This window comes from Acinonyx jubatus, chromosome B1 (genome assembly GCF_027475565.1).
Source record: "Acinonyx jubatus isolate Ajub_Pintada_27869175 chromosome B1, VMU_Ajub_asm_v1.0, whole genome shotgun sequence".
In the NCBI taxonomy this organism is placed as follows: Eukaryota; Metazoa; Chordata; class Mammalia; order Carnivora; family Felidae; genus Acinonyx; species Acinonyx jubatus.
Window position 1 is genome coordinate 120,466,968 of NC_069382.1, and position 19,526 is coordinate 120,486,493.

The window sequence follows — 19,526 nt, forward strand, 5'->3', positions numbered from 1 at the left end:
GCTTATCTTGAAAATTGGAACTTAAGACTGCATTTGGCGTTCAAGTATGAATCCCACTACTGTTTAGATTATGGCAGGAGATGACTTCATAGTCCCTACATGTCTTATTCCTATTAACATGTCCCATGTCACGTTAGCTATTTTACAAGACAATGCCTTGCTGATTCATCTCAGTTCTTCAGTTCCAGAACGGCATGGTGTCAAAGATGCAGTGACGCTGTCATTTTGATGAAGACATGTGAGAACAGTCTTCAGTGTGAGAATCTCCTTAGCATTACAAAGCATTCATTTTTGTGGAAAGAAGTCTTCAGGAAGCCCAGGAATTGACTAAAATAACCTTTGTTTGTTTGTTTGGTATCAAGTAGAGAACCTATATGAAGCTTGAGTGATTGGTGATGGGGAGCACCATTGTATGAATGGAGTTTTGGTCTCCTTTCCTAGAGTGGACAATAAGGAGTTTACCTGGTGCCGCAGCACCACTGAAATCTAGAGCACTGAGAGCTCACTGCAGTGCTGGGTGATTGAAGGTCCTAATATTCTCTTTTTTTTCTTTCATCCTGGCTCACCCCATTTTCAACAGTTCCAAAGGTTAAGTTAGCATCACACAGGGAAGAGGAAATGGCAGGTGATCAGAGTGGTAGTTCAAAATGACCAAGTAATTCCAGAAATTCAAGAAAGTAATTGTTTCTCAAGTGCCTATTAGGATTGGGTTGCCTTAGAGTCTGTACGACTCAGAAGTGATTAGAGGAGTTTTGTGGCTTTTCTAATCTCGGCTGGCTGGGACTGGTCTCAAGCTCCAGAGTAAGTAGCAGGGGGATAAGAAATCTCAAGGGGCCAAATGTGGACACTGGCTCTCTTTTCCACTGTGAAGAAGAGCTGTGTCTGTAACTTGACACAGGACCAGTCCACCAAAGCAAATTGGACTTTTTTTTTTTTTTTTATGTTTATTTTTGAGAGAGCAAGCAAGCATGTGGTGGAGGGACAGAGTGAGAGGGAGACAGAGACTCCCAAGCAGGCTCCATGCTGTGAACACAGAGCCTGATGTGGGGCTTGAACTCATGAGCTGTAAAGCAGATTGGGCTCTTATGGTGCATTAACTTTATATTACTTAAATGAAACACTTCTGATCCATTTGAAAGTGTTTGCTCCACTAGAACTAGAACTCGGAGATGGTTGCATAAATCAGAACTGTTTTGTCCATTGCCTGGATGATACCTAAGCTGTCTGGGTAAGTCAGTTCATGAGAGATGAGATAGAAGACAAAAACCAGGGGTGACTGGGTGGCTCAGTAGGTTAAACATCTGACTCTTTTGATTCAGCTCAGGTCACGATCTCAAGGTTTGTGGGTTTGAGCCCTGCGTGGGGCTCTGCACTGGCAGTGTGGGGCCTGCTTGGGAATCTCTCTCTTCCTCTCTCTGCACCTTCCCCAGTCACATGTGTGCATGTGCTTGCTCTCTCTTTCTCTCTCTCTCTCTCTCTCTCTCTCTCTCTCTGTCTCTGTCTCTCAAAAATAAACATTAAAAAAAAAAAAGACAAAAACCACAGTGGCACTGATTTTGTCTTTCACGCCCTAGTGTGAGCTGGCTAATAATGGTTTTAGGTTCAAAATCTGTTAACAGACTTATTTTGATAGCAACATTGCTTTTATGCTTGAGTTTCTGAAATCTGATCTTTTATAATAGGCCCATGGCAAATGTTCTTTGTCAGCCTTGTGAAAGCATACGATGTTAATGATCTAGCTGGGAGCTTCCTCAGCAAAGTGCCTGGTAGGGTGCAGTCTAACTGAACTGGTAGTGAGACCCCTAAAGATCTTACTCTAGTATGGATGTCATTATTCCGCTTTCGAATGACCTCCTCACCACCACCATGCTGCCGTGACTGTGAGTTCTAATGTAAAAAGAACATGAGACTTTTTGAGAATTTGTGAGCAGAGAATGTAGAAGAAGGAAAGAAACTGTGAAAAACAAATAACTTTGGAGGACACAGAATACGATGTGGCAGGTCTAGCCTATAAACACAGTGAACTTCCTATCCTAAAAGGAAGAATAAATCTTCCCCTGCCTTGCCTCCTATACTGACCTCTCATTATTTCACTTCATTGTCCTTATTTGGAGTAAGAGCAGTATTGTAGGATTATAAAGATGGCTATCTCTTTAACTTTTGTTTCAACATCTTCATTTAAAGGGGTTACCGGTGTTTCATGCAAAGGTCCATTTAATCGGATTGCCTTCCTAATCCCTAAATATGAGCAATTAAATAGGGGCAGAAGTTTTGATTTGTAGGGGGAGAGGAAGGAAAGGAGAAGAATGTAATTTTGGAGACTGATGACACTTTGGCAGAGAGATGGGCTGGTTCTGTGGCTTCATTGGGGATTTAGAGTAGGGGTGACAGGAGGGTTGTGAGCACTTAGCCACCTATGGGGGTGGGGAGAGAGGTGCGTAAATGGGGCTTTGTCCGAAAGAAAATTTGAAATTGGCAAAGTGTTTCTAGTTTTGCCAGTAGAAAAATGCAGAGACAATTCTCCTCCTGTACACACCACCTCTTATACCACAGGCCTCCTTTCGACCAGTTCAGCAGTGATAGCATCAGGCACACAGCAGACTGAAAAGGCCTTTGTGGGTCCATTTTTAAGCTTTATCAACCATTTAGCAGTTACCAAAGATAATTGAAATGTACTCACAAGAATACGTGTGTGTGAGTGTTTACACCAGTTCCAGATGGACACTGGAAAACAACCAAGGTGTCCATCACCCAGGGAATGGTTAAACCAATAGTTGTATCATTTATAAGTGGACTACCACTCAAAAAAGGACCCAACTGTGGCTATATACAACATGCACGGATTGCAGAAACATTGTACTGAGTCAGAAGGGTGACATAAATGATTGCACACTGTAGGAATCATTTATTTGAAGTTTTGAAACAGGCAGAGCTAGTATTTACAGAAAGATCGGTAGTTGTTTCGTTCTTGGCATGGGGATTAAGGGAATTTTGGGGGGGTTGGTGGGAAGGTTCTAGATCTTGATGTGGAATGATTACATGTGTATACAGTTGTCACAACACACTTAACTGTACATTCAAAGTGAGTATATTTTAAGTAAATTATACCTCAGAGTTGATTTCTTTTTCAGTTTCCGTTAAAAAAGTTAAAAAAAAAAGGTAAAGAAAGTACTAATTATGACCCTGTTTCTATAGAAAAACGTTACTTTCCAAGTGTAACAAACCAGTTAAAAAATAACTTTCTAGGCTGTAATCCGTAAGTAATGGGGGACTATCAGCACTTTTATACTGGTCCATTTTGATTGTTTTGAAATGTCCTTCTGGATTACATGCTTATTTCGAAAGCTTTTGGGGACTTTTTAAAGTGTATATTTTAACAGGGTTTTCCTGTAGATCTTTGGCAAACTTAAGGAGTAAACAGTATAAACAGTATTACTTTCTGGCACATTTTCTTCTTGTCTTTCTTTAAGTGACTCTTCAGTTCCTGTTGTTCCTGCCTTTGAATTTAGCAGACCAGCAAAACTATCCTATCCCTGAAATGAAGAGAAAACACCTAACATATGGGAGAAGCCTAGCAGAGCAAAGTGGCTGATAGAATTCCAATGGGCTATCAAATAGGCAAAAAAAAACTAGGGAAGCTGATTTCCCGCTTGAGGCAGACATAGGTATTTGAGGTTTACTGAGTTACCAAAATGTGTGTTCGTTCTTGTCTTCTCAGGTTCCTGCACCGATGGGTATTTATTTGGAGAGTCAGCTACTTGAAGAGCTCCTAGTTTAAGATCTCAAAATTTCATAGCTATTATCTTGTCAAGGTAAACCTAAATTTGATGAAACCCAAATTAAAGGGAATTAAGTGTCTGAAGAAATCAGTATGTTGTATATTTGGCATGTAAAATGTGGGATGAAGTGGCTGTTCAGTTTTCAAGGGGGCTCCTCTCTTCATCTAGATATGGTATGTTGGAGTTGAAGACCAAGTTCACCTGGGCTGCCAGACAATGACCTAGAGTTCCTTTCCTGATCAAAGCCTTCTTCAGGATAACTCCTCTTTCTTAATACTGATAACTTGGCTACAAGAACCACTTCAGCCTTGAGGGGCCTGGTTTAGGTAATGAGTAGAAATGGCACCAGACTTGGAGTTTGACTCATGTTCAAGTCATGACCCTGGCCAGCACTGTGACCTCCATTTCCTCATCTGTAAAAGAGGGATGTCCACAGTGGTTTATGGAAAATTGGATGAGATGAAAGAAGCGGCAACTTCTGGCCTTGTGCCTGGCACATAATTGGCTAGTGACTTTGTTTCCTTTGTTGGGCAGCTTCCTGGCTCTGGTCCATATCACATACAACTATATGTCCAGTGGCACCATAAGCATTTTGTGGAATGCTTGACTGATTAGTAGGGGGCTAGAGGAGTTTGTGATCCGTGTGTGGCTCCTTTTGAAATGGAGGTGGTGCACTTTTATTTCCTGGTCTCTTGTGTACTTTGCCTTCCCGATATACAGTGGTGTGACTGGAATTGCAGACAGCAGGCTGGGCTGCTGAGAATCAGTCTGATGTTGGAAGCTCATTACCTGTGATTGCAGTAGGGGAAAGAGGTGTGATTGTGTAAATGGAGCTTGATATGCTATTGAAATAACTCAGCAGATTCTTAAAGAAGAAAAAAGTAAAGGGGGGGGGTGGGGGGACCTGACCACCCTCTGTGGCAACATTTCCTTGATATGCTTCTCCTAACACTGCAACACCAGATAGAAGATACGGTGTATTTTGCCTCAACATTTTACACTTTGGTCAGAGAAGACACACTTAGCACAAGGTAATGAACATTTCTGTTCCATGGCAAAGTATTAGTAAAAACTTAATTACATCATTGGCGTTTCCGTTCTGAGTCTAATTCTGGTAGTCTGTACGTGGATAACCTGCTCCTATCCAATTGTAGGTCTAGGCAATTGTGGAACGGAAGCAATTATCCAGCTGATGTAAAGAAATCCTGCCAAGGAGGAAAGAAAGGTGCCCCTCACCCTCTTGTCAATTACTCCAAATTGGTGTTTATAGGGAATTACATTCCCTGGTAATTGCCCCCCCCGCCCCCCACCTCTTTCCTTTGTCTGTTAAAGCCCTCATCAGAGGCTTTTCCTGAAAGCCCTGGGACTATTTCTGGCTACTTCTCCAAGTCAGGCTGGTGAGCCGGCTGTTAAACACCCACATTCTTCAGTGCCTCCGGCAAGGATTGGTCTTAGTTTGGGGGGATTAGATGACGCATGAGAAAGAATACAAAAATCTGCCTGCCTCAATTTGCTGACCCATGTTTGCTGTGCAGGAATTCACAATGTGATGGCCTACAGTTGTCTGCTATTAAAGATTATGTAGGTCTCCTTTCCAGCATGGACCAGTCCAGGGTGGACTTTCTTCCCCTGTGGAGAGCACTGAGGGGGAGGTGTTGTGGAGGGAGCCTAGCATTAGCGATCAGTGTATGGAGTCTCGTCACAGAACCGCCACCCTTCTGCTGTATTATTTTCTAGGCCTCATACCTATTCGGGGCCTCAGGTTTCTCATATGTAGAATGTAATAGGAGCTTATTTTCCAGCCAAGCTTCCAGGGTTTTTGTCAAAAAATAAACGTGACATTTATAATGACAAGTTGGAAATGAACACCTTAAAAAACAAAGCACTTGACAAATGTAAGATGTTATTAAATGTAAACTCAATGACCTTATTTCAGTGCTCACATTAGAGAAACAACATTTGAAGTCTTCTGGGGGCACACAAATGATTGGAAAGCTTAAATTTGCCTTTGGCAAGGATCTGTTAGGACAGATCCATATGCCACAGGGCCACCTTATCTCTATGAATATCATAACTGAACTTTCTTTGGCTTTCTTTTTCTGTCATTTAATCTTTGTCCTTTATTTTCAAGCACTGGGAATAATGGGTACCGTGGGAGATTTTTAAAATAGTGAAAATAAGTATAAGGACCTATGGGAGATGAGAAGAGATTCTTTAATTTTTTTTTTTTTTTTTTTAATGTTTAGTTTTGAGAGACCGAGCGCAAGTAGGGGAAGAGCAGAGAGCAAGGGAGACATAGAATCTGAAGCAGACTTCAGGCTCTGAGCTGTCAGCATGTGAGCCCATTGCGGGGCTCGAACCCACGAACCGTGAGATCATGACCTGAGCCGAAGTCAAAGGCTTAACTGAGCCACCCATATGCCCCAAGAAGAGATTCTTTAAAAAATAGGCAGTGTAGTTTTAAAATCCCTTTTTTTCAGAAGTGGCCCACTCAGGAACAGAAGAGAGTTGTTAACTTTAAATTGAAGTTAACACCCAGTACTGCCCTTTCTTTACTTAGTGAGACATATGGTGAGAACAGATTTCTCTGGTCCTCTGCAGCCTCTGTGACTGGTCACCATGTTCATGTGACATTGGCTCAGTTGCCTCACTTCAAAGACTCCATGATGCCTTGGAGTCCTAATGCCCCTTTTATTTTGTCATCCTGCAGACCGTGATAAAATTAATTCCTTTTTAACTTTCCAAGACGTGACCATTTTTACAAAACAGGAAAATGAAAGGAGTCTCCAAAGTGGTACACAGAACGTCCAGTTTGCAGAAGAGAGAGCTCAGGCCTGTGCTTGGCTGGAGGATGGCTTGGCTGTGAGTTTCATTTAAGATACAAGTAAAAGGACAGGGTGAGAAGCATAGGGAACGCCTTCGGTGAAATGCCAAAGGGGCCAGTTATTATTATTGGAAGACTTGGAAATGGCCGGGCCTTGTGGACCTGGGCCCAAGTGCCATGGTCTTTGTGGAGATGGCAAGTGTGCCTCGCCTCAGCGAGGTCTGCACTGAAGGAGCTTGTTTCTGACTTGTTTGCTTCCCCCCCGACCGCGCTCACCTCCTTTAGAGTGGTGAAATACATGTTTACTCTTCATGGAGCCGAGGAAAAGGCAGACGGCCCAGGAAGAGACTAATAACGAGGCCCCTTTGGAAGGTGTGAGACAAGTTGGCAGCACGGCTGCCCGGGAAAACACAATGGGTCTTTGTTTGCCATGGAGAACGCTAGAAGTCCTGGTGTCTCATGCTCCAGGGTTCTGTAGCTCTGGGGAGCCTCGCCCTCCCTGCTGTGCCAAGCAGGGCTGTCTGATTGGATTGCTGGTGCACACAAATGCCTCTTCATCTCTGCCTGTGACCCGCCAGAACATCTCTTTGTTGTTGTTACTGGGGTATGCTGAACTGACCCTTCCGCAGCCCCCACTCTCTTGGGGCTTCTTCACTCTTCTGGAAGGATGGCTGGGAAGCGGTCGTTGGCATGTGTGGTGGCGGCAGCACCGCATGCGGGCCATCGGAGAAGACCCGTCAGAGGAGACAGCGGCCCTGCGTCAGCCCCTCACCCTTGGCTTTTGGCCCCCTCTGCCTCCCGAGAGCCAGCGCATTCAGTTCCCTGCCTTTGTGCCGGGGGGCAGGACAGCACCACCTCCTTGGCTTCCCTTTCCCCTTTGGAAGCCAAAGTCACTCCTCCAACTGGGGAACTGGGAGTTTCTTGTGCATGCTGCCGGCTCGATGGGGAGATCAGAATGGGGATTCTAACCGCTCGAGTGAAGAGTTGGCAGGGGCGCATGTGCTGTGCCATTGTTCGTTAGCTGTAAGGGAACTGCAAAAACAAGTGTCTAGAATTAGATTCAGTGCTCCAGGACCCCTTTCCTTTTTCCATTTAGACTTTCTCAACAGAAGCTGCTTTTCGCTTGATTAACTGTACAAACTCTCTTTGGAGTTTTGTATTTTGGAAACCACGTTGCCAAAGGATAATTGTTAGGTCTGTTGTCAGAGCCCCAAATAAATTCCTCATAATATAAAATGGAGAAGAAAGAATAGAAGGCTTTCATCTATCTTCTTGCCTATTAGTGAAAGACTACTGAGTGACCTAGTTCATCTGCATATTAAATGTGCTAGACCTATCTCTGTCCCCACCCCCCCTTGCTTTGTTCCCTTGGAAACGATGCCCTGGCTCAGAAATTGCACGAGGCCTGCTGCAGATGTGAGAAGGCAGTTAATGGGGAGATGTTGGATTTTTGCAAGGTCTTCAGTGGTTAGTAGAAAAGAGAGGAAGGGGAAAAAAAAATTAGAGGTTTGCTCTTCTGGTAACAGATCCAGAATAGTACTTTTAAATGAATTGGAAGCCGTTTTTACCTAGATTTTAAAAGGAAATCATACTATAGCTTCTTCTAACTTGAGACTACCCTTAAAGATCTTTCCCAGTACATTTGGCTGTGTAGGAGGTCAGGTGCCAGTGGACACAAGATTCAAAACGTGCCATTAGGGAGTCTTGAAGCTCACTGCTTTAACAGCGCTGGTTCTTCCAGATTGTGTCGTGGTGTCTTATTTTGTCAGGCCAACTTTTTCGGGAGACTGAGAAACCGGATTTAAAAATAGGATTTAGTCAGCGGCCAGAGAGCAAAATTGGCTCATCTTCTCAGCTGCATATGTAGTCTCCATGTCGTGGTGCCGCAAGGAACCTTCGTGATCTCCTACGGGGTCTCATCTCACAGTTGAGATTGGTGTCCAGGGAAGAAAGCTCGATCGTCCAAGGCACAGATCTGGTTTGGAGCACATTCTGGATTAAAAATCAGATTTCTTGGGGCGCCTGGGTGGCGCAGTCGGTTGAGCATCCGACTTCAGCCAGGTCACGATCTCACGGTCCGTGAGTTCGAGCCCCGTGTCGGGCTCTGGGCTGATGGCTCAGAGCCTGGAGCCTGTTTCCGATTCTGTGTCTCCCTGTCTCTCTGCCCCTCCCCCGTTCATGCTCTGTCTCTCTCTGTCCCAAAAATAAATAAACGTTGAAAAAAAAAATTAAAAAAAAAAAATCAGATTTCTTGATTCCCGGGTCTTGTGCTCTTTCAACATCAGTCCCGACCTCAAGAAACCACTTCCTCTGAGCTATATCAGAGGTAAGGGCAGGTAAAGGCAGTGCAAGAATGCTATTCTCTTGAAGCTGGCCACCAGTCTGTTGGCTTGAGAAATGGTGGGAGGAGGAGGCATGGTGCCCTCAAACTTTAGGTCTCCTCTTGTTGGTATTTGTTGTTGAGAGAAGGAAGTAGATGGAGTCTGGAACCTTGGGTGCTCTGAGGATAAATTGTCAAAACATGCCTTGAGTGGATTCTCTAGGCACCTCCATTTTCTCTGAAGTCTGATTCATCATGCTTTGCGTGGTGATAGTCCTGTAGTATGAGGAGGCAGATGTCCTTTAGGGTTCTCCTCTTGGAACCTTGGGACAAGGACAAGTTAGCTTGAGGAGATCACAGAATCTTTGACTTGGGAAGCCTGCAGGTTAAAGTAGGAACCAGTTGTGTCTTTGCAAATACTCTTGTGTATTTGCTCCTCATTTGTAAGTCTGTTTTCTTACCTGCTGGTTATTTGTTCATTGATTCATTTATTCAACAGTTATTGAGCTGGTGTTAAGTGCTTACGTAGTACGATGGTGCTTGGGAAGCAGGGTTGAGTATTCTACACACTCTCCAGCCTCAGTAATACTTAGGCATATGTGCTTGTTCAGTAACTGGAAAATTTTAAATAAAAAGCATTTTTGACTGCTTATCTTGAATGTTAAGGATTGGATAACTTTTCCGTAAGATGGCAGTCGCTCAAGTGTCCTTATTATATAGTAAGAGTAATTCAGAAGGTCTCGCCACTCCTTTTCCTCCAAACAAGCTCTGGTGCCAGAGGGTATAGTGGGTCCCATGGCCTTTGGCTCAGGGGGTGTTTTGAGATTGGGAGGTGAGTTTAGGGGCAGAGAAGGAGCCAGGGTCAAGGATGGTAGGTGCCAGTCTGTGTATGTGTACAAATACCGCAGAGACCTATTGACTGTGTGGTGGAAGTTGGATGGGAATAGGGAATGGTGAAGCAGCACATCCTCCCAGGTGTGGTGGACAGAAGGCCTGCCATGACCCAGGCTCCCTGTGGGGCACTGGACATGTACTCTCCCACTCCCTCCTCTGAACTACATGAGGGTGGTCTGGTTACCTACTTCCATATTGCTGATGAGAACACTGGTGCACTGAGGATCAGCAACACAGACAAGGTCATGGGATCATGGGAGGGAGCAGGTGCTTAATCTGAGACTCTCTGCTCTCTGAGCCCCCCTGGCTCTTGCCTTCACGCAACACTCTTCTCTCAAGTTGAAAATTTGTCAGGATCATGGGGCTAATTGCCTTCCTTCTTTTAATCATTCAAATGCCATCTCTGTAGAGACAAAATGAAGGAAATTTATGCTGGTGTATGAAGAATAAAAGTAGAAATCTAGGATCAAACTGGTAAAATGAAATAGAAGTGAAAGGGGTCAATGCATGGCCTTGACTTTCAAACCACTTTGCCTGGATTATTTCAGTTGACAAGTTGAATTGGGTTACGGTTGAGGGGGATAGTGGGAATGGAAGGTGGGTGACTTCTGGATGAATACAACATTTTGTGTTCTAGATGTAAGTAGATCTGCCTCTTCTCCTTGTAGATACCAAGGACTGTGTTTTGTTTTGTTTTTTTTTAATCTTTTTTTTTTTTTCAACGTTTATTTATTTTTGGGACAGAGAGAGGCAGAGCATGAATGGGGGAGGGGCAGAGAGAGAGGGAGACACAGAATCGGAAACAGGCTCCAGGCTCTGAGCCATCAGCCCAGAGCCCGACGTGGGGCTCGAACTCACGGACCGCGAGATCGTGACCTGGCTGAAGTCGGACGCTTAACCCACTGCGCCACCCAGGTGCCCCCTGTGTTTTGTTTTTGTCTCACATAGGGAATTCACAACTCATGGTAGTTATTTTACATCTCTTGTGGGTACCATGCTTTCATGCATACTTGTCTTCATTCTGGTCATTAGTACTTTGATATAGATCAAACCAACGTAACCCCTGCCCTCAGGGACTTGCAGTTTTAACAAGGGAGACACCTTAATTACAACTTACAGTTGGCCCTTGAACAACCCAGGGTTTACGGGCACTGGCCCCCATGAACTTGAAAATTCATGTATTAGAAAATAAATAAAATGGGAGCACCTGGGTGGCTCAGTCGGTTAAGCGTCCAACTTCGGCCCGGGTCATGATCTCACAGCTTTGTGAGTTCGAGCCTCATATGTGGCTCTGTGCTGACAGCTCAGAGCCTGGAGCCAGCTTCAGATTCTGTGTTTCTCTCTCTCTCTCTCTGCCCCTCTCCCACTCGTGCTCTGTCTCTCTCTCCTTCAAAGATAAATAAACATTAAAAAAATTTTAAAAATAAAACTCACATATAACTTTTAACTCTCCCAAAACTTAACTACGAATTGCCTACTATTAACCAGAAGCCTTACTGATAACATAAACAGCAAATTAACATCTATTTTGTAAGATCTACATGTGTGTTATATACTGTGTTCTTAGAATAAAGTAAGCTAGAGAAAAAAGCTAAGAAAATCACAAGGAAGAGGAAAATGGATGCAGTGCTGCACTGTATTTATTGGGGAAAAAATCTGCATGTAAGTGGACCCATGCAGTTCAAACCTGTGTGCTTCAAGACTTAACTGTAGTGGGATTAGTGCTGGGGAAGCACTGATAAAGAATATAATGTGAATTCATCTTTGAATTTTAGCGATGTGGAAAATAAGCTAGTGGGAAGACATTCTGGACTTCATTTTACAAGGAGCTGGAGGATTCCTGAAAGAAAAAAAAAATTGTTCTGCAGCATTGTTTGCCTCAAGACTTGGGATTTTAAGCTTAGGGTAGAGATCACTGGGTGTCTTGTCGATGAGGCTTCTGTTCACATCTGTGTGTGGCAAGCCGGTGAATGCCGTCCTGCACTTACTATCAGGACTGGAAACAAATCTCTTCTGCATGCTTTTCCATTTCATTTTACTCCTGCGTGTGTGGTGTGCATTGACTTTCCTTGCAGGTTTGCATGAACTTGGTCCTAGACAGCATCATAATTTGAACCAGATTACTAGTGGTAATCTCTTGGGCCCAGACATCCTGGTCAGCACCCGAGTTTCTCCCTACTGAGCCCCTAAGTTGACCTCCATGTCTAGTTAGTCTTGTGAAAAATAGTGGGATTTGGTTTCATGCTGTGGGTCTCTTAGGAAAAAAAAAGGGGGGGGTGGAGGGGGCAGACTGCTGGCTGTACAGGTAATTTGGAAATATTTCTTGTTTTGTTTTGTTTTTTAATCAAAGTTGGTGGCACTGAAAACAATGGGAAAGAATTACCGTTCCTTTTTCAGACGCTGTAAAATCTGCTAATGATGTGATTACAATATATTAAGTTAATTCAGTAAATACAATATTAATCCATTTTGACTTTATTGTATGGTGTTGTCCTTGTTTGTGGAGTAATGTAATTGTGACAGAGTAATTAGTACCCTACAGAGGGATTAGCAGAAAAGATTGAGATAAAGGAACAGGAGAAAAGGAGTCGCCTAAAAGCCCGGGGAGTGTAGAAAGTTCTGAGTGTAGAAAGGAGCTTCCTGAGGGCAACGTTATGCATTCCTGACCCTACTTGCACATGGAAATCTGCTAGTGATGATTGACTGGGTTATCTAGGGAAAACATATTAGAGATGACAGAGTTCTGAGGTGGAACCCCTTTTCTCGGTAAGCAGTTTAGGATGTTCCAGCCAAGCCACCCACACTCCTTTGGGCTTTGCTATATTCTCTGAAAGGTTTTCCCATCTCTGTAGTTACATGTTTTCGTTATTTTGTTGTTAAAATATCTTCTTGGCTGTCCTCGATTCTATACAAGTCTTAGAAAATGAAACTCAAATCAGGAGTTCCTCAAAATGAGTACTTGTTTTCTTTTGAGAGCATAATGAGCCTCTCAGAGCCAACAAATTGTTCCAGTTATTTTTTCTTGCCCCTTTTACTGGTTCTGGGGTTTCTAATGGTCAGCCTGTGCTTCCAGATTGAAGTCATTAACTTTGGTCCACAAAGGAGGGATTTGAGTAGAGGCAGTAGAGGGGAGAGAATGGAGATCTAGCCAGAGTCTCTCGTTTTCCACAGAAATTACAGTTGGAAAAAAACTCCAGGAACAAATTACATACTTCTTCACAGCCCCTCCCTGGGCAGCAGACAGGAAGCTCTTTCTATACCTGTCTGCACCTGGCTGACATTGTAAACATTCTTAAGTGGCAGGTTTCTCATTTTTAATTGAAAAATAGGCTTTCATGTTGTTAAAAATTCTGTGGTTTGGCTTTAAAATCGAATATCTCAATTTATTCACAAGAAAATTAGACATGGTTTCTAGTTTTCTTATAATTTGTCCAACAGTGTTATTCACTGTTCATATTGGCTGTTATGGCCATCATCTTGGTGATCTGGTGTCTGTTCTCCTCTCCTTGACTTTTCTCCGGGCAGCCTTCTCCAGGTTGCGTAGGTGAGTTGTTCTCCACTGCTCTGTGCAGGAGAGTTGAAGAAGCGAGTGTAGATGGGGCTTCCAGCCTACCCTGGACGGCAGAGCCTGGGGTAATTCTACCCTCAAAATCTTCCCAGTGTGCATCAGAGTGAAAGAGGTCAGCTAGACAGCCCAGCCTGGCCGGAACTGAGCAGTCTGGGTCAGGAGAGTTTTCCCTGGACTTTGGGGTGGGGTAGACCGGTCCATGCAGCCCCCTTCATCAGCCTCCATTTGCACTAGCTGATCAGAATGGGCGGTCACGACCCACGATAGTTTCTCAGACCTCTGTGTGTAAAACCTGCATCTGAACATGTATGTTTACAATTGTGATGGACAAGAGCTTAATTTCCTTAGAGCAACAGACCATTCTTTTTCACCTAGTATTTCTGTTTTCTCTGGGCAAATAGGCATGAAAGGTTTTGTTTGTTTGTTTTCCTAGACAAAATCTGGAGAGACTCACTAATGGAAAAAAAGGTTGTTGTGTAATGTGAAAATGTCACAGAGCAGATGTCTTAGCCAATCATCACGTGTGCATATAAATTATTTTACGGAATGATTTAAACATCCGCTTGGATCTAAAGATTTTTTTTTAAAAACCTAATCTGGCATATAAATACAAGTGTGTGATATCAACAATAGCCAAAGTATGGAAAGAGCCCAAATGTCCATCGATGGATGAATGGGTCAAGAAGATGTGGTATATGTATACAATGGAGTATTATGCGGCAATCAAAAAGAATGAAATCTTGCCATTTGCATCTACGTGGATAGAACTAGAGGGTATTATGCTAAGCGAGATTAGAGAAAGACAAATACGTGACTTCACTTATATGAGGACTTTGACACAGAACAGATGAACATAAGGGAAGGGAAGCAAAGATAATATAAAAACGGGGGGGGGTGGACAAAACATAAGAAACCCTTAAATATGGAGAACAAACAGAGGGTTACTGGAAGCATTGTGGGTGGGGGGATGGGCTGAATGGATAAGGGGCATTAAGGAATCTACTCCTGAAATCATTGTTGCACTATGGTAGCTAACTTGTATGTAAATCTAAAAACAAATTTAAATAAATACAAATGTGTGAAAAGTTTCACATATATTCTTACATAAAGTTTCATAAATTGCAGCAAAATAATTTTTTTTAAAACCTTTTCATGACCATCCTTCATATTGCTTATGAAGATCTGATTTGAATAAACCTAGGACACTTTTGCTCTCCATAGATAAGCCTAAGTGCCCTCTTAATGCTGCATGAGGTGGCTAGGATTAGAGAAAGTCTTGAAAAGCGACCTTGGTAATGGGGAGTGATAGCTGTGTGTGGAAGCCTTAATGTTGAAGTACATTCTTGTAATGCAATTTTTCTGTCTTTATTGTTGTCTTACCATTTTAGTGGGAAAATGAATAACCATGTTGTTTCAAAGAAGTGTTAAAAAATAATCAAATTTAACAGAATGGAGCTCTGGCCTTTGGTTAAACATTCATTTCCTCAGCTCATGTTCCTGCGTGCGCTCTCTCTCTCTCTTTTAAAACAGAACTACGAATCTATTCTTTTCTGCAGAGTTGCATGGGTTGTGCTATTAATTCTTTCTCAGGTTGCTCATTGGTTTAGGGCACCAGAAATTTAACTTGCTCCTGGTTCATGTGAGAAATGCTGCACTGAGGCATAGGTTGGTGGAGGTTCAGTGGTTGGTGGTGGTTTTTCCTCCCTCTGATTGAGGTTATGGTGGTTCTGTTACAGGAAGAGGAACATGTGTGCACACTGGAGGGTGTCAGGATGGAGCTGGGAGCATGGCAGGAGCAGGGCCAGCTTGGGCTTCTTGGGAATGGAATACTGGTGGAGATGTTCTGTGGCAGTTGACCATGCCCTCTCTGAGGACCTGGGGGCGGCAGCTGTTGTGCTTCAGGGCTTTGTGTGGAGGAAAGCTGCCCACTCCCCAGCTGTTCCACCCAGCACATCTCCCTGTGCCCTTGACAGTCATAATCACGCCAGGGGTATTTATTATGTACTAAAGAGAGAATACAGGACAATGGTCAATGTTGTGGGGCACATGTGGGTGGAAAACAGACCATCTTACTTTCTCTAGAAGCTTCCAACAGGTGTGCCTTGGGGTGGTGCCCTGCTCAGGTTAGAGGAGGGGACTCCTGAGATGGCCAGAGAATGACGAGAGGAGAAGCAGAGAGCTGTGCTGGACCTGGAAGGAAGGACGTGGTGCTGTCTACTTTTGTTAAATGGGACAAAGACAAGAATGAAAAGAATGTTGAGGTTTGGGTGGTTGTATAGTTTTGTTTACTCTTTCGGATGCAGTATGCTGGGAGGACCCCTTTCTCAATGCTTGTTTCATCCTAGAGCTCAACATTTCTGTCTATTCCACATAATTTCACATTCCTCTGCAGGGAATTTCAAGTCTCAAATCCAGTGGGTGCGGATTTTCTAAATACAGGGCAAACTATTCTCCGCTTTCAAAAAGGGAAGGGACTGTGACTGTTTTGTTTGCATCCTATCCCCCAAGCCCAGCACAGGGTTTGGCATATTATATATGCTAATAAATAGTGGTGAAAAGAAGGGAACAATCGAGGGGTTATTGTTTGGGAAAGAGCCAAACAATATCATATGGGAGGGGGAATTCATCTCTCAGTAGATAAAACCAAATATAATTGTGGGATTATTTTCTCTTCAAGTGTAAGCATTTAGGGGGATGGTGAGTGAACTTTTTCACAGGTGGGTTTGCTCTTCAGGGATATAAAGGTGATAGGGTTTTCAGGGCATGTTTCAAGTTCATGCCTGGGGGAGGGTCAGTGAGATTTGGGACTGCCTCTTGACCACGCAGCTTTGCATAATTGATTAACTTTGTGTAGCTGTTTGCATTTCTTTCCTAAAATAAATTTCATTTTCTAATTAGCTCTCCAGAATTAATAAGTGCCAAAAACAGGATGTGTGTTGAATCTTATGATCTGATGTGATGTGGGCAGCTCCTCGATGATCTTGAATCTCTCAGGGCATTCTTCATTCCTGAATTGGTAAACAGGTCCTGAAAACAGCTAATATTTATCATTTACTATGTGCCAGGCATTGAACTGAGGACTTCACTGAGTTACTTCCTTTGATTTATCTTTTGATCATAAGAGGCACCCTAAGAGTTAGCACTATGGGCATCTCCATTTCGAGCTGTGGGAACTGATTCACAAAGTGGCGAAGCCACTCAGTGTTGACACAGCCTTGAGTTTGTAGAGTTGGATTTGAGCTGAAACATTTGGGCTCTGGAGCCAGTGCTCCTGCATTCCAGGCCACCTTGCTGCTTTTCTTTGTCCTGGGCATTCCTGTTTTCCGTGGCGCTTCCTCATTTCTGCTGCCTATCATCCTAACACTTGTCAGATGTGAAACAGTGTGAGTGGGTACAGTATCTCTGAAATAAATGAACCCAAATATCATAACATGGGTTAAAGAGCTGGGCAAATCACATCACTTGCATGATGATAGGTCCTGATCATGTAAGGCATTCAGAAGTCAATTTCGGAGCAATACTCTGTGGGAAAGGTATGTATTTTACACCAGCAGAGATGCTTTGGTAGGAGAAGCCATATGTTGAGAGACGTGGAGTTTCAGGGTGGAAAATTAAGGATTCTGGTTGGCACGACCGTTGGAAAATCTTAAGGGGAGTAAACCTTTCAAATTCAGTACATTAGTAACTTCTGGATGAGAAGTGCCAGGTACTGTATTTCGTAGCCCTTAAATATAATGTGTGAGCATTGTGGTTGATAAGCAGGGATGACCCTGCTCTTTTCTGCTCATAGAAATATGGAAAAGATGAATTTTTTTTTTTTTTTTAGAGTTTCGTTTTAGATTTTTTGAAAAAATGTTTATTGTTGAGAGAGAGAGAGTGTGTGCACAGGTTGAGGAGGGTCAGAGAGAGATGGAGACACAGAATCGAAGCAGGCTCCAGGCTCCAAGCTGTCTGTGCAGAGCCCAACATGGGGTTCAGACCCACGTATCGTGAAATCATGACCTGAGCCAAAGTTGGGTGCTTAACCGAGTGAGCCACCCAGGTGCCCTAGATTTTGGGTTTTATCTTAAAGCAGAACATAAAACAATTTTTTAATCTCTATGAATATCTGGATAGAGGACTTAATAAAAGCAATAGCTAAGTTTATGCTAGAAAAAGATCTTTATTAGGCATGATATCTTTTGAATCACAATGTCTGGATAATTAAAGATAATGTGTTCAGATAATCTAATTTGGTGTGCATCTGTTTTTTTCCTTATTTTAAAGGCAAAATATATGGATATTGTAGATTTGCCAGCACAACTTTAAATAAGATTTGTAGCATTACAGGTTGATTGAGTTAAATAATTTGAAGTTTAAAACAATTTTTTTTACGTTTTTATTTTTTGAGAGAGAGAGCATGAGTTGGGGGGAGGAAGAGAGAGAGAGAGAGAGAGAGAGAGAGAGAGAGAGACAGAATCTAAAGCAGGCTCCAGGCTCTGAGCTGTCAGCACAGAGCCCAACATGGGGCTTGAACTCATTAACTGAGAGATCCTGACCTGAGCTGAAGTTGGATGCTGAACCGACTAAGCTACCCAGGCACCCCAGTAATTTGAAGTTTTAATAAGATGGAAAAGTAGATGGGTACACATAAACTGGGGGAGGAAAAAAATACTGTTTTTTTAAATCTTCTTATAAATCACATGAATATCCAGAAGGTGAGAGAATACTCTAGGCCTTCAGAGAAAGGAAATAATTTTTTTTTTTTTTTATTTTAAGGAAGATGGTTGGAAATGGCATTGGATATCGTATTCAGGATATTGTACTGTAGCTTCTAATGAAAGAGGAAAAAGTTCCTAGAATACTGTGTGAGGTACTGATTATTTAGAAAAAAATTTAAGCCACAAGAGATATTTTTTCTGTTAACTGAGATATATAAAAGAGCTTGGATATTATTCCTGACCCTCCTTCTCATTCTGAAGAAAAGAAGCGCATGGGTCAACCCCAGTGGCTCAGGGTCTTAGTTACCCAGTAAGTAATCACAGACACCTGGTAAATAGAGAAGAAAACAAGTGCAAGGAGCTGGGTGCTGGCAAACTGTTCAGGTAATATGCGTGTTGAAGAGCATAGAGTGGAATGATTAGCGTTTCTATGGTCTCATTGGGAAAGATGCTGACAGTGTGGGCTTTCTTCTTTACAAATAAATTCACCCTTCCCCCCCGCCCCCCGCCATTAGAGATTTTTTATGTGTTCAAATCGTTCCCCCAAATTTAGAAAACCTATATATAAAAGAATGAGTGTGTGTGTGCACATGTGTAGTGCTTATCCCTGCTAATTTATATATTTTAAAGTAATTTTACATATTTTTACAAACATTTGTATATATACAACATATTTTATATTTGTGCTTCATCTTTTTTTCAGTTTACCACTACATCGTGAGCTTTCCTCTGTGTCACTAGATCTTCCCTGAAAAGGGGATTTGTAGGTACTGCGTTTCTGTGGCTGTGGAGAGCCCTGATTTGTCCATCGCTGCCTGGCAGTCCATGCCCCCATGTGTGACGTCTTGTACCTCTTGGCTCCTGTCCATGTGCGTTCCTCATGCTTGTCCTCTGGTCTGGGAACTCCTGCTCCCACCTGCTTCACCCAGCTAACTCTTCACCTTCATCCTACTCTTCCTTATTTAAATGGATTTAAATAAAGGGGGAAGTGGGCAAAGACTGGTTTCACTGGATCACAAAAAGTAGGCTTGGTAGGGCAGAACCGTCTCTAACCTGTTCAGTAATGTGGTCATTTATTGGGTGTCCATTGACGGTCTGGTCCCTTGTTAAGCTCCCTTTGTGCTTTCCCTTAATATTCATCGTTACTCTGGCTTGGAGGTGGCGTTCTCATTTTGGAAAAGACGAAACCAGGGCTGGAAGTAAGGTAGGAGGCAGAGCCGGGATGGAAATCCGCATCTGTCTCTGTGTCTTTCAGTCACACTACTGTTGCTTTTCGTTGTGACTCACTCCACCATGGCCACGGGAGGAGGGAGAGAAATCCCTACGGGGCACATAGTGAACCAGCACAGTTTGTGTCCCTGTTACTGCAAATACAGATGGTCCCTTGATTTATGATTTTCTGACTTTGACAGTGCAAAAGCAATACACACTTAGTGGAAAC

The 19,526-nt window shown here is 43.1% G+C and overlaps 1 protein-coding gene across 5 annotated transcripts in view; it reads left to right on the forward strand.

The window, feature by feature from the left end:
• TSPAN5 (tetraspanin 5) overlaps window positions 1–19,526 on the forward strand; it is a 173,543-nt gene that overhangs the window by 58,047 nt on the left and 95,970 nt on the right. Inside the window, exon 2 of one of the 5 annotated variants that reach the window (XR_008296232.1) lies at window positions 3,719–3,812. The exons of the other annotated variants lie outside the window; for them this stretch is intronic. The gene's annotated coding sequence lies outside the window, so the exon portion shown is untranslated. The remainder of the gene's footprint in view (window positions 1–3,718; window positions 3,813–19,526) is intronic. 5 annotated transcript variants of the gene reach the window in all.